At 50.4% G+C, this 12,980-nt stretch overlaps 1 protein-coding gene and 1 long non-coding RNA gene across 6 annotated transcripts in view; one reads left to right on the forward strand and one right to left on the reverse strand.

The window, feature by feature from the left end:
- TJP2 (tight junction protein 2) overlaps nt 1-11,559 on the reverse strand; it is a 121,014-nt gene extending 109,455 nt beyond the window's left edge. Inside the window, exon 1 of the mRNA XM_059411908.1 lies at nt 11,443-11,559. The gene's annotated coding sequence lies outside the window, so the exon portion shown is untranslated. The remainder of the gene's footprint in view (nt 1-11,442) is intronic.
- The window catches only part of LOC132024836 (uncharacterized), a 154,142-nt gene continuing 149,225 nt past the window's right edge, over nt 8,064-12,980 (forward strand). For 4 of the 5 annotated variants that reach the window (XR_009406323.1, XR_009406322.1, XR_009406325.1 and 1 more), the window contains exon 1: nt 10,008-11,026. This is a non-coding gene — a long non-coding RNA (uncharacterized LOC132024836). Of the gene's footprint in view, nt 8,145-10,007; nt 11,027-12,980 lie in introns of those variants that run through there. The other variant, XR_009406326.1, reaches the window with a different exon arrangement.

A 12,980-nucleotide genomic window follows, 5' to 3' on the forward strand; every position in this document is an offset into this window, starting at 1 on the left:
TCAGGCTCTCTGCCTACTTGTGATCTCTCTCTGTCAAATAAATAAATAAAAATCTTTAAAAAAAAATATTTTGAAACTATCCTAAATTTTTGTTTAAAAAAGTTTCTTTTACGTAACTGGTTCTGCTTTTTCCCAAATTGTATTGTGATGGTATTACAAAGCTGAGAGTACCTGTTGCCATCATGTAATTATTCTCATTACACTGTACACGCTACTAACAATAAAAAGCAGATTTTAATTTGATGACTCAGCCCACTATTTCCTAAACAATAGATTTTTTTGTGAGCACCAGTCATTGGAAACATTTGAAATAGGAGAACACTTCTCTCCACCAGCGGTTCTATGTACCATAGGAAAAGTAAGAGACAGTTTCTTGTTGGGCTCAACACATTTTTAACTGGCTTCAAAAAATTATGTTTTTACAGGTCTGTCTCCCTGAGTGTTCTGTAATGGCCCGGAAGGTAGGTACAATGTCCTATTCATTTTTGTATCTCTAATACTTCTTGCTCAGGAACCAGCGTATGACAGATACCCAGTAATACTGGGTTTTACTTCCTTATTAAGAGGGAGCAAGGTGGGGCACCTGGGTGGCTCAGTCATTAAGCGTCCGCCTTTGGCTCGGGTCATGGGATCAAGCCACACATTGGGGCTCCCTGCTCAGCGGGAAGCCTGCTTCTCCCCTCTCCCACTCCCCCTGACCCCCGCTGTGTTTCCTCTCTCACTGTCTCTCTTTCAAGTAAATACATAAAATCTTTCAAAAAAGAAAAAAAAAAAAAAGGGGGGTGGCAGCAAGGCATAATGGTTAAGACCCTGCCCTCGAGAACCAGACTGCATGTGTTTGAATCCCAGCTTTGCACTTAATTAGCTGAGTGGCCTCGGCAAGTCTTTTAAATTCTCTGAGCCTCAAGGGGATCCCCCTCAAAGGGATGATAATAGCACCCACTTGTAAGGATTGGGGGAGAATGAAATTTTATGAACACACGCAAAGCTCTTAGGGCCTGGACCATAGGAAGCGCTACTGCTCTCTACTCAGCAAATACTTACTGGTCCAGGTTTAATGGACTATGTCTCTCTAAAATTCTGAAATTGAAGCCCTAATCCCCCGGGTGATGGTGCGTGGAGGTGGGGTGTTTGGGAGGTAAATTCGATTTAGATGAGGTCATGAAGCAGGATAATGTCATCCTAGGAAGAGGAGGAGTGAGATCATGGTCTCTGTCCATGTTCATACACCCCGGAAAAACCATGGGAGCACAGAGTGAGAAGGTGGCCTTCTGCAAGCCAGGAAGAGGACCCGCACCAAGAACCCCACTCTGCTGGGACCCTTCTCTCTCCCAGCCTCCGGAACCGTGAAAAATAAATGTCTGTGGAAGTGCCCCAGTCGATGGCCTCCTGTTCCGGAAGCCTGAATGGACTAAGGTCTTAGACCCCGCTCAGACAGGTCTTTCGGCTCCATGGGTGCCACCCCCCAATCAGCTCTGGGTTCCTAAACCCATTCTCAGTGCTCTGGCGTGGACCACTCCGACTCCCCAAGTGTCCACTGAGATCTCCTCTCGGTCCTGCCCTTTGGCAGCTGTGGCGCCACTAGCCTTTGATCTGCCTATCTATTCCCATCTGGAGGACTCCTGGCTCTCCTGGTGTGGCCCCTGCCTGACCAGTCCGTCCAGCCTCCAGCATCGTCCAGGGCGAGGGCACACAGCTCAGGGCATCAGCATTCGGACCGCGTCTGTCTCCCTGTTCCAGCCGCCCATGTGCCTACAGCTGGGCCAGACTGCTGTCCCGTGTCACTCCTCGGTCTCTAATTACATATTTGTATTTACTTGTTTACCATCGCCTCCCCGTCCAGACTGTAAGCTCTGCTCTGAGGGCAGAGGCCTATCTTGTTGACGCTGTCCATTTCCTACTGAGTTTTCTAGTCGAACCCAACACTCACTCATTCATTCACTCCCTGGACAACCACTGAGCCACTCCCTGTCTAACACTGATTGACGATGGACATACAGACAAAACCCAGGCTCCCTGACCTCAAGAATCACCCAGTCTAATGGAGGGAGGGACAACTGTATGCTGTAATAGGGACATGAGTGACTTTAGGGTGACAAAGAGAGGGGACAATGCTGTCTGAGCATCCTGGCTTGGAAAAACCTTCACAGGTAAGGTACTCGGGTTAGGTCTTAATAAAATGCAGATATCTACTTAGGCTGACAAAAAGATCTGAAGCATCTCGGGCAGACAGGAAAGTAACCCCAAGGGCCAGAAAAGCACAACGCTGGGAAGAGCGTTCCCAGACCAGTAAGCAGAGCGAGCACTGCTGAGTCCAGGGCCGGAGGGAGGCAGGTGCAGAGTGTACACAGAGCCTCCCCCCTGCCTAGACGCCACTAAACCATCAATGTAGCGAACATGTCCACTGATCCAGGCACTGAGATAAGAGTTCTACATGCATTTACCTTGTTCGATTTTCACAACCAGCTTAAGAAGTGGTTATAACGTCTCCCTGTTTTCAGATGGAGACAGTCAGGCACCACGTGACTAAGCAGTTTGCCCACGGCCACACTGGCAATAAGTTGTAGAGGTGTGATTCCTACCTAGGATGGCCTGATTGTAAAATTCATGCTTTCCTACACCCACTAAGCCTGGGTAGGTGCCTTGGGCCTTTGGTATGTTGCCATCATAATGAAATGTAATTGCCACTTACTTGTCTCCCTCTAGAAGGTGGGTCTCATGAGGGCAGAGACTCTGCTGTGCTCACTGCTATGTCTCTAGGACCTGGCACATTGCCTGGTAGAGTACAGGCATTAACAGTGTGTGTTAAGAATATACCAGAGGGGCACCTGGGTGACTCAGTGGGTTAAAACCTCTGCCTTTGGCTCAGGTCATGATCCCAGGGTCCTGGGATCGAGCCGACATCGGGCTCCCTGCTCAGTGGGAAAGCCTGCTTCTTCTCCCTCTCCCACTCCTCCTGCTTGTGTTTCTTCTCTCGCTGTGTATCTCTCTGTCAAATAAATAAACAAAATCTTTTAAAAAAAAAAAAAAAGGATACCTGAGTGCATGGGGGGAGTGACTCCTGATCTCAAAGTCGTGAGTTCAAGCCCCACACCGGAGGTAGAGGCTACTTTTTTTTTTAAAGATTCTATTTATTAGAGAGAGAGAGAGAGTCGGGCTGGGAGGAACAGAGGGAGAGGGAGAGAAAGAATCCCAAGCAGACTCCCCGCTGAGTGTGGAGTCCCAGGCAGAGCTAGATCTCGGGACTGTGAGACCACAACCCCAGCCGAAATGGGAGTCCGGATGCTTAACTGACTGAGCCACCCAGGACCCCCGAGATGTTTTTTTTTTTTTTTTTTTTTAAGTAATAATGAAATGAATGAATGAACAGGGCTTTGAACTCTTTTCTTTTCTTTTTTTTTTTAAGATTTTATTTATTTATTTGACAGACAGAGATCACAAGTAGGCAGAGAGGCAGGCAGAGAGAGAGAGAGAGAGGGGGAAGCAGGCTTCCTGCGGAGCAGAGAGCCCGATGCGGGGCTCGATCCCAGGACCCTGAGATCATGACCCGAGCCGAAGGCAGCAGCCCAAACCACGGAGCCACCCAGGCGCCCCTTGAACTCTTTCCTAATGTGCACTACTGCCCTTCTTCGTCCCTTTGGTGAAGGAATCCTAGAAATCATTCTTAAACCAAGATCTGTGTGCAAACCGCAAGTGGTTGCCCCCTCTCACTTTGGTCAGACAGAGAAAAGCTCCCTGCGGTGCTGGACTGGACTCACGCCGCATGGGCAGACCCTTCCCCAAGCACGGGGGCTTCTGCCACCTCCCTCCCCTCCACCCTCATCCCATCAGTGCACAAACTCTCAACACCCTTTGAAAGGATGCTTAGAAGGTTGGCCCTCGGCTGGAGTCTGGAAACCTGGACTTGGTGAAGGTTCCCACCATTCCCAGGGCCCATGAGAGTGCCTCACTCCCTAAACTGTTTGCACAAACAGTGTAATTCATCCTAACACCAGCTTTCCTTTGGGGAACCTGAACTTCTGGTACCTGCTCTGCAGAGAATGCCGACGGAGCAAGTCCCAGACTCGGCTCTGGGCGCCTTCTCCCTCTGCTGATTTCCCGTTGGATCCCTGACTGTAATCATCACCGCGATCACTCTGTGCTAAGTCCTCTGAGTCCTCTTACCCACCACTGAAACTGGGGGTGGTCCTTGGGATGCCAAGACACTGTCTCTGCACAGGAGCAGCATTGTGAAATGTTCCTGTCCAGTCCTGTCTGCGAAAGGAGGAGAGGCCACAGGGGCCGGGCTGGAATGCAAAGGTGTGCAACTGGCTGAGTGGGATTGGGGACAGACAGACAAGTCCGAATAGATGGGGCTAACTCAGCCCCTGGCCGACCAGCAAGTGCCAGGCAGAGCCGAGCAGCTAGTTCACAGCCACTGACCGTGAACCCTCTCCTCTACTAAGGACAGGTTCTCCCAAATGATAACCTAGAACACTCTGGGCAGTGTTTGGCTTTCTTCCAAAACTCAAGAGATGCTCTACATCCTCAGATACAATGAAGATTCCTTTAAAATTAAATGTAAAAATAAAATGAGGGCATGTTTGTCTGGACGGCACGAAACCAGCAGGAAGAGTGGAGCACAGCTCAGCTTCGGAAGAGCCAGAGCACTGGGCAGCCACTGTCCTTGGCTTTGTCTTCTGTAGCCAAGCTGACCTTCATAACCCAGACGTCAGCACCCACGCTCTGAATCGGCTTATACCCAGTCACGCTAAGGAGACTGGGCCCATAGTGGCACAGATCCTAAAGCTATTAGGCTGAGCGGCAAATACATGAAAGGAAGAGAAGGAAAATTCGAGGCCACTACCTGCATAAAGGGCTCTTGCTCCAGGCTGACAAGGCTCACCTTGCTTGGTTCTAGGCGGAGTGTGGCTGGTGGTGACAGGCAAGAACAGGGAGAGGGGTCAGTCTTGACTCCAGGACTGTGGCCGGAGGGACTAAAGGGGCCCCTGGTCTGATGAGGAAAGTTCGCGCTTGACCCTGTGGTCCCCAAGCAGCACATCCCATCGCCCGGTAACGCTGGGCTTCCTGGAAGGGGTGGGAAGGCCAGGCCTACAGCTACAGCACCCACTACCATGACAGCCCTGTGCCTCCCTCCTCTGCAACCAACGCCCCAGACAGGCCCTTACTCCCCAGTTTACATGGAGAATGTGGGTCCCAGCTGGCTTTGGTCTCCTCAGAGCCTTCTGCCCCTGCTTTCCCTATCCCAGAGGCTTCTTCTCTTCCTCCAGCCACCCCCGCCCACCATATCCCCACATTTCAGCTCCTGGCACCTGGGTCTGCCTCCCTCGGATGCTACCCCCTTCCCTGGCTCCACCAAGCTCCTGTCTGCCCAGGGCCCCCCCCGCTGCCCTCCAGCTCTGTCCCTTCCCCCACTCTCGCTCCAATCTGACATTTCCAAATGCCTCCCAACCATTGGTTCTCCACACACCAGCCCCAGCCCAGCAGCATCAGCGCTGCTGGAAAACTCCTTAGACAGGCAGATCCTCAAGCCCCACCCCGACCTACCAAGTCGGAAGCTAAAAACAGGGAGCGGGCTGCGGATCTGTGTTTGGACAAGCCGTCCGGGGGATCCAGACGCAGCCAGTGCTTGGGAACCACCGCCCTCCACACTCCACCTGCTTCTCCTGTGGCTGTCTCCAACAATTCTCCAACGTTTCCAAATCCAGCCTAACTTCCTATTTCTCACAACACCGCCTACCTTTACCAATAAGGCAGGAACAAAACAGCACAACCCAAGTTCGATATGGTGGGCCTTCCAAAATGCAACAGGTATTTTTAAAATCCATGACGGACTTGTGACTGTAGAGTGTGAAGGTAATTCTCTATGTTAGGATGGTGCACAACACTGCCGGGCAGCTTGGGAAAGAAAAAACAGAATGAACTACCTCATGCAAAATATCTATCAGTGTAGCCTGCATGGGGTACAGGAAGATGACCCCAATAAAATACAGACAATATATTGTATATAAAAACAATGTATTAATAGTATTTTTCTGTGAAGGGGCAGATGGAGAAGGAGAAAGAGAATCTTAATCAGTGCAGAGCTGGACAAGGGGCTCGACCTCACAACCCTTGAGACCATGCCCTGAGCCAAAATCAAGAGTCGGATGCTTAACCGACTGAGCCATGCAGAGGTCCCAATAAGGTTATTTTTTAATGGCCTAAAGCAAGAAGAGAATTACAGATTCAGTTACCTAAAAAGTATTAGGTACCTCAAATAGGTAGCTTCTTCTGTCTTTTTTGCATTATAAATTTCTCCCAAATGAAAATAAGAGATCAATTTCTACTATCTTTTTAAAATTTACAAGCACTTTTACAAATAAGGTTCATTGCAGTCTTTACTGTAATCTTTTTTTTAAAAGATTTTATTTATTTATTTGACAGACAGAGATCACAAGTAGAGAGGCACGCAGAGAGAGAGAGGAGGAAACAGGCTCCTCGCCCTGCAAAAAGCCGGAGGCGGGGCTTGATCCCAGAACCCTGGGATCATGACCAAGCTGGCGGAAGGCAGAGGCTTTAACCCACAGAGCCACCGAACCGCCCCTCCTTACTGTAATCTTAAAGGGAGATAATTGCCCCTAACTCAGAGTCTCTGAGCTGTTCCGGGCAGATGTCAGTCCTGCACCTAGACCCTGTGCCCTTCCTTTAGGACTCCTCTCAGGATGCCACACAGACACTGACTGGCCAGTCTGCAGAGATGGCAAGGCTGACTGAGTTCAGTAAGGAGAATGCCCACATCTCGCCGAGCCACAATAATGCTACAGTCTAGTCAAGGGTTATCTAACTCCTCACTCATCACAGGTCTTGTGGTACCGTGGAAAGAATCCTTCGATTTTAAATCATTTGCTCTTTGGGAATTTATTTCCGTTTTGGCTCATCTTTTTATTTGCCTAAGGACCTAGGGTATTGTAGTACCTGATATTCCAAAAGATATTAATGAATACGTAGCTTCTTTTTTTTTTTTTTTTTTTAAAGATTTATTTATTTGTTTGACTGAGAGAAATCACAAGTAGACAGAGAGGCAGGCAGAGAGAGAGAGAGAGAGAAGCAGGCTCCCTGCTGAGCAGAGAGCCCGATGTGGGACTCGATCCCAGGACCCTGAGATCATGACCTGAGCTGAAGGCAGCGGCTTAACCCACTGAGCCACCCAGGAGCCCCTGAATACGTAGCTTCTTGGAGGTGAAGGGGAGTTTGTAGGCAGGGACGATTCTACATGGAAGAGCAATTCTACATGGTCTAGAGTAGGAACACCACAACTGGCTTCAGTTTTCTCATCTGTAAAAGATTTAAAGATTTAATGAGAAGGTATCTGAAAGTACCTAATTTGCAGTAGGCATGGACTCTAAGTCCAATAGTCCAATGCCTTGATCTCTCCTATGGAGACCAGTGGGTTCTTTCAAACATTCAGGATAATGAACTTCAGATCTTAAGAGGGATGACGTCATCCATTGTTACTAACCGCCCTAAATGATTCCCCTGGCATCGCTGAAAAAACCATTCACGTTTGAACACATTCTGAGGAATTTTTTCCTCATGTATGGACTACAAAACAGCATTTGTGGGTGGCCTGGGTGGCTCAGTGGGTTAAGCCTCTGCCTTCAGTTCGGGTCATGATCACAGGGTCCTGGGATCAAGCCCCGAATCAGACTCTCCGCTCAGCAGGGAGCCTGTTTCCCACCCCACCCCCGCCTGCCTCTCTGCCTACTTGTGGTCTCTCTCTTTCTGTCAAATAAATAAATAAAATCTTTAAAACAAAACAAAACAAAAAACCAGGGGCACCTGGGTGGCTCAGAGGGTTAAAGCCTCTGCCTTTGGCTCAGGTCATGATCCCAGGAGCGTGGGATCGAGCCCCGCATCAGGCTCTCTGCTCAGAGGGGAGCCTGCTTCCTCCTCTCTCTCTGCCTGCCTCTCTGCCTACCTGTGATCTCTGTCAAATAAATAAAATCTTAAAAATAATAATAATAATAAAAAAACCCCAGCATTTGTTCACCAAATAAAACTCTGAACCATATTGCTATTTCAGAAGAGAACTCAGCAGAAGAAAGGAAACCTTTTCTCTTCAGCCTTCCTACAATTACGAGGGAACAACAATCTGAATTTCTGTGAGTACAAGAATATCCTCAAGAGGGAGAATTTTTGTCTAACCTTGCCTATTTAAATGATCTTTTATTCATCATTTCAAAGGGATTTTTTTCAGGCAAAGGAAGCTGTAAGTTCCTGTCTACAAGTCGATAGCTTCTTTCCGATAAAAGTCTTAACACAGGAAAAGTCAAGTGTCTTAGTAAAAGAAAAAAGAATGTTGGGAAGAAGCTGAAGGATCTCCCACTCATCAGCTAGTCAGTAAATCTTCCCAATATCCTTGATCACTTACATATTCAAAATCACATTCTTTTTTTTTTTTTTTAGAGATTTTTAAACTAATTTTTAAAGATTTTATTTTTAAGTTATTTCTACACCCAACACGGGGGTACCCCAACTCACAAACCCCAGGAGTGGCACGCTCTCCCTGCAGAGCCAGCCAGGCACCCTGAACCCACATCCTTGATCCGTAACAATGAGGCTCTTAGCTCATGGATGAAACCGCTCTTATTAGTTTGTCAATTCACACTTGTGTTCGCACTGAAATGCATGTCCTCACCGTCACAAGCTGGGCAATTTTAAGCAGATGCAGGCAAATGACTTTCATTATTCCCAGGCTTTCCTTCAATTATAAGGACATTTTCACAACATTTTCACTCATTCAGGATGAAAGCAGAAACAAAATACGTAGTTTGGGATATTTGGGAAAATTATTTCAAATCTGCTTTCTGAAGTCTTGCTGTGACCTCCTCCTTTATAAACCAAGCAACAACTTTTTCCTTAAGGTTTATTCCAACTACTTTCAAAAATGTGTCTGAGTCACTGTGGAAAAAAAAATATATATATATAAACAGGCTACCTAAAATAAAGCCAGTTAGGGGTGCCTGGGTGGCTCAGTGCGTTAAGCCACTGCCTTCAGCTCAGGTCATGATCTCAGGGTCCTGGGATCAAGCCCCGCATCGGGCTCTCTGCTCATCAGGGAGCCTGCTTCCTCCTCTCTCTCTCTGCTTTCTTGTCATCTTTATCAAATAAATAAATAAAATCTTAAAATAAAATAAAGCCAGTTAAAGGAAGCATAGAGATAAATGTCATCGGGCATCTAGTTATTAATGTGCATATAGTCTGAGCCCTGGGTAGCTCCATTCTTTTGGAGCCAAAACAAAAAGGAAACCCTCATGGGTTTCTGACTGTCTCTATTAAAAGAAAGCACATGCACTCCAAAAACCTGGCGCTCCGTGCCATGTCCACAGAACAGTGACCCAGGAATCTCTACATGTTTATACAAACTCTGTGAATCTGATCTTCCTTTTACTTTACATTCCGATCCAACCTTTCTCCTACAAAAAATATCCTTTTACTTTACATTCCGATCCAGCCTTTCTCCCTACAAAAAATATCATTTAAAATATCCAGAATGTGCGCGGCTGGAGAGAGGGGAGAATGGGCTATTGTTTAATGGGTAGAGTTTTTGTTCCGAACCATGAAAAAGTTCTGGAAACGAAGAGTTGGGATGGTTGCACTGTCAATGTACGTAATGTTACCGAATCGTACACGTAAAAGGGTTAAAATGCTGAATTTCATGATATGTATATTTTATCATAGTAATAACAGAGAAGGGGGCGAGAGAATGGAGTAACGGGGGGGGGGGGGGGGGGCGGAGAGTAGGGAGGGCATGGGATGTAATGAGCACCGGGTGTGGATGCTCTGTAATCACAGATCCGTGCCTCTGAAACCAACAATACATTATATGGTAATTAACCGAATTTAAATAGCTTAAAAAATAACAACAGTCAAAGAATAAAAGTACCCAAAAACAAAAAAAATTCACAGGCCAGTATGCTGAGCCCATGTCCAGATCTCGCTGAGGAGCCTGACCCTGAGGGGGAGGGGCTGTGACCCAGGCTGCTTAAGGGTGTTTGTCCTGCTTTGGCAAAATGAAGGTTCTGATGTAGGACTTGACGAAAATGTGCGGGAGCGTGTTGTAAATCACTCCTTCACAGTGGACAGAACACTTCGCCCCAAGATACCCGAGGCCGGTGCTTTTCACACGTTAGTGTGCAAACGTCCCCCAGGGGCTGAAAACCCAGCAGGTGCAGATCCACTGTCGCAGGCCCCCAGGTGAAGGCGCTGATGCTCGCGGCCTCAGTTGAACCCGCAAGGCCCCAGAGCCCGGTCCAGAACCACGGGCCCCCGCCAGGAAATGAGGAGGGCTGACCACACCTTTCAGGTGAACTGGTTCGGAAGGGAAGTTACCTGCCAACCACCGTTCGTAAAAATGCGTTGAGAAACACCCAGAAAGCATTGGCGCGCAGGGGGCTTCCCAAGTGTCCCCACCCACCCCCGGGACTAGGAAGCCGCCGCAGACGACGAGGAGAGTTGTCAGAGAGGCAGTTTCGCAGACAGCCCTCGCCCAGACTTCAAAACAGCCGAGAATGCCCTTCTCGAGCTCGAAGAATGCCTGGAATTCAGTGGCCTTTATCCAACATAAAGATCCCCAACTCGGTGCTGACTTAGTTCCCTATAGAACCCCGCAGCCTTGAGCACCGACAGCGCCCCGCATGTTAAAGGGAAGGGGGAGACCCTGGAAGGCTCTCGGGCGCTGGGGACACAGATCGCGGCTCGGCGGGCAGCTCGGGCCCGCGGGCACGTCCGGGAGTGTGCAGTCCCGGGCTCCCGGCGGTGTGGGGTGTGCAGGCCCCGTGGCTGAGACCCGCCCGAGACTCCGCAGGCGATCCCCAACTGCTCGCAACTAACCCGCGCCGCCCTCGGCCCCACGGCACCAGCTCCTGCCCGCTTAAAGCTGGCTGCGCCAACAGAAACCAGAGGCCCTTCTATCCTGGTTCAAGAGAAGCTCAACAGAAAGTGAAACGGTCCCTGTTCCTTGGGGGAGAAGGCGTCAGTCCAGGTAGGAAAGAGACGGTGGCCGCGGGGCACCTGGAGCTGCCCCAGGTGCCGGCTAAAACCCACTTCCGGACGATCCCCCAAGAGAAACCCTATGATGCGCCGTCGTCCCCCGGGAGGACCCAGAGCCAGAAGTCCGCTAAGCATCCCAGAGAGGAAAAAGTCGTGCCCAATAAAGTACACCCCGAATCCGCAGGGAGATGGTGGGGGCGGGCATCAACTCGCATGTACTGTCGCTGCCCCTCAGCTCCGCTCGCACGCCGACCCAGGGCGCCAGTGCACCGCCAGACCCCGCCAAGTCCCTCGCTCGCAGGGGCGCGACGGGTGGCGGGATCCCCGCGACGCCGGGGCCCTGGCGGCCGCGGGGCGGGCGCTCGGGGGCCGGGGAGGGGAGGGGAGGGGAGGGGGGAGGGTACTCGCCTGCGGGCTGCGGGCGGCCGCAGTCGCCGGGGTCGTGCGCAAGACGAGGGCGGGTCCCGGGGGCGCGCTCCGACGCGACGCCGGCTGCAGGGCGGGTGTCCCCTGCGCCGCCCGCGCTTGTCGCTGGTGGCGCCTGGCCCGGGCCGGAGTGCGGGACGCTGCCCAGGGAATGGGCGGGCACGACTGGCCGCGGTCGCTGCTCCTGTGTATTATTGTGGACTCGAGCTATTTCCTGTTTGGAGGTTTGGGAGGAAAAAAAATATATATCTAGGGTTGGGGCAGGGGGAGTGGGCGGCGGAGAGCCAGAGAGCGGCGGCGCGGAGGGGAGGAGGGTGGGCTGCGGCCGTCACCCGCTTCCCGGAGACCCCGAGGGTGCCAGGTGCGCCAGTCTGGCCAAAAGACGAGGCTTACTGCAGCTGTACTTCGGGGTGTTCGCAACGACTTGGGGGTGGGGGGCTCGCACGGGCCACCCAGCAGTGGTCGCAGGGACCACCTGGCCCCCAGCCCGGGCATCCATTCCCCTTCCCCTTCCCTTCCCTGCCAAACTGCCACTGTGCTTTCTTTCCGCCCAGGGGCAAAAGGGATTCGATGTGCTGCTTTATTCGTTCTCGCGTCGGCTTTCAGATCCCCTCCAGGGGTGTGGGCTAGGAGGGGGTTAGCTACACGACCCTTCACAGGAGCGCGGAAAGGATGGTTGGGGCCACTGTTGAACGTGCTCGGTGGCGCTGGGGTCTTTGTTTGTGCTTGGGCGTGGGGGGAGAGGCAGGTTGTTCACGTCGGTGGAAAGTTAACTTTTATGATCAGCTTCCGTTCCCCTCCCCCGTGAACTTCACCCTTAGCCAGGATCACAGGGTCGGAGGCCCCAATCCGGAAATACCGGTTCCTCCCGCTGGGACAATAGGTGAGGGCGGGAGCGCAAACGCGAGAGCCTGCTTAGTCACCGCGGCAACCCCTGCTCAGCCGGGAAGGCGGCCCCAGCCTGCAACGGGCCAGCAGGTGCTCCTCGCACTTAGTCACGTTGAAAATGCTGGGACGGTAATAGGGAGTTATTGTTTAATGGATGCAGAGTTTCAATTTGGTCTGATGAAGAGGTTCTGGAGAGAGATCGTGCTGTTGGTTGCACATGAGAATGCACTTAACGCCACTGAATTGCATGCTTAAAAATGGTTAAAATGGTTAATTTTACGGTACATGTGTTTTACCACACACGCAAAGGAAAAACTCCTAGGTAAGTTCATTGAATACACCTTTGCATATGCCTGCCAAACCCTCCTGCCCTCCGTCTCACCCAGACCTCTGCCAGAAGTACTGAAATGAATGACCATGCTTCTGATTAAGCTCAAGTTCATTTAGTCTAGACTTCTGAGGGTACCTATTAGCAAGTTTTGCAAAAGTGAGTAGATTGAGCCTAAAGGATAGTACCCTTTTTTTAAAAAACAGCAGTTTTCCACGTAGGGGGGAATTAGGTCAGGTGAATTTAAAACAATTATTTAACAACACATCCCTTAGGTATATACCCTAAGGATGGGAAATGTTTT

Source organism: Mustela nigripes, chromosome 9 (genome assembly GCF_022355385.1).
Source record: "Mustela nigripes isolate SB6536 chromosome 9, MUSNIG.SB6536, whole genome shotgun sequence".
Lineage (NCBI taxonomy): Eukaryota > Metazoa > Chordata > Mammalia > Carnivora > Mustelidae > Mustela > Mustela nigripes.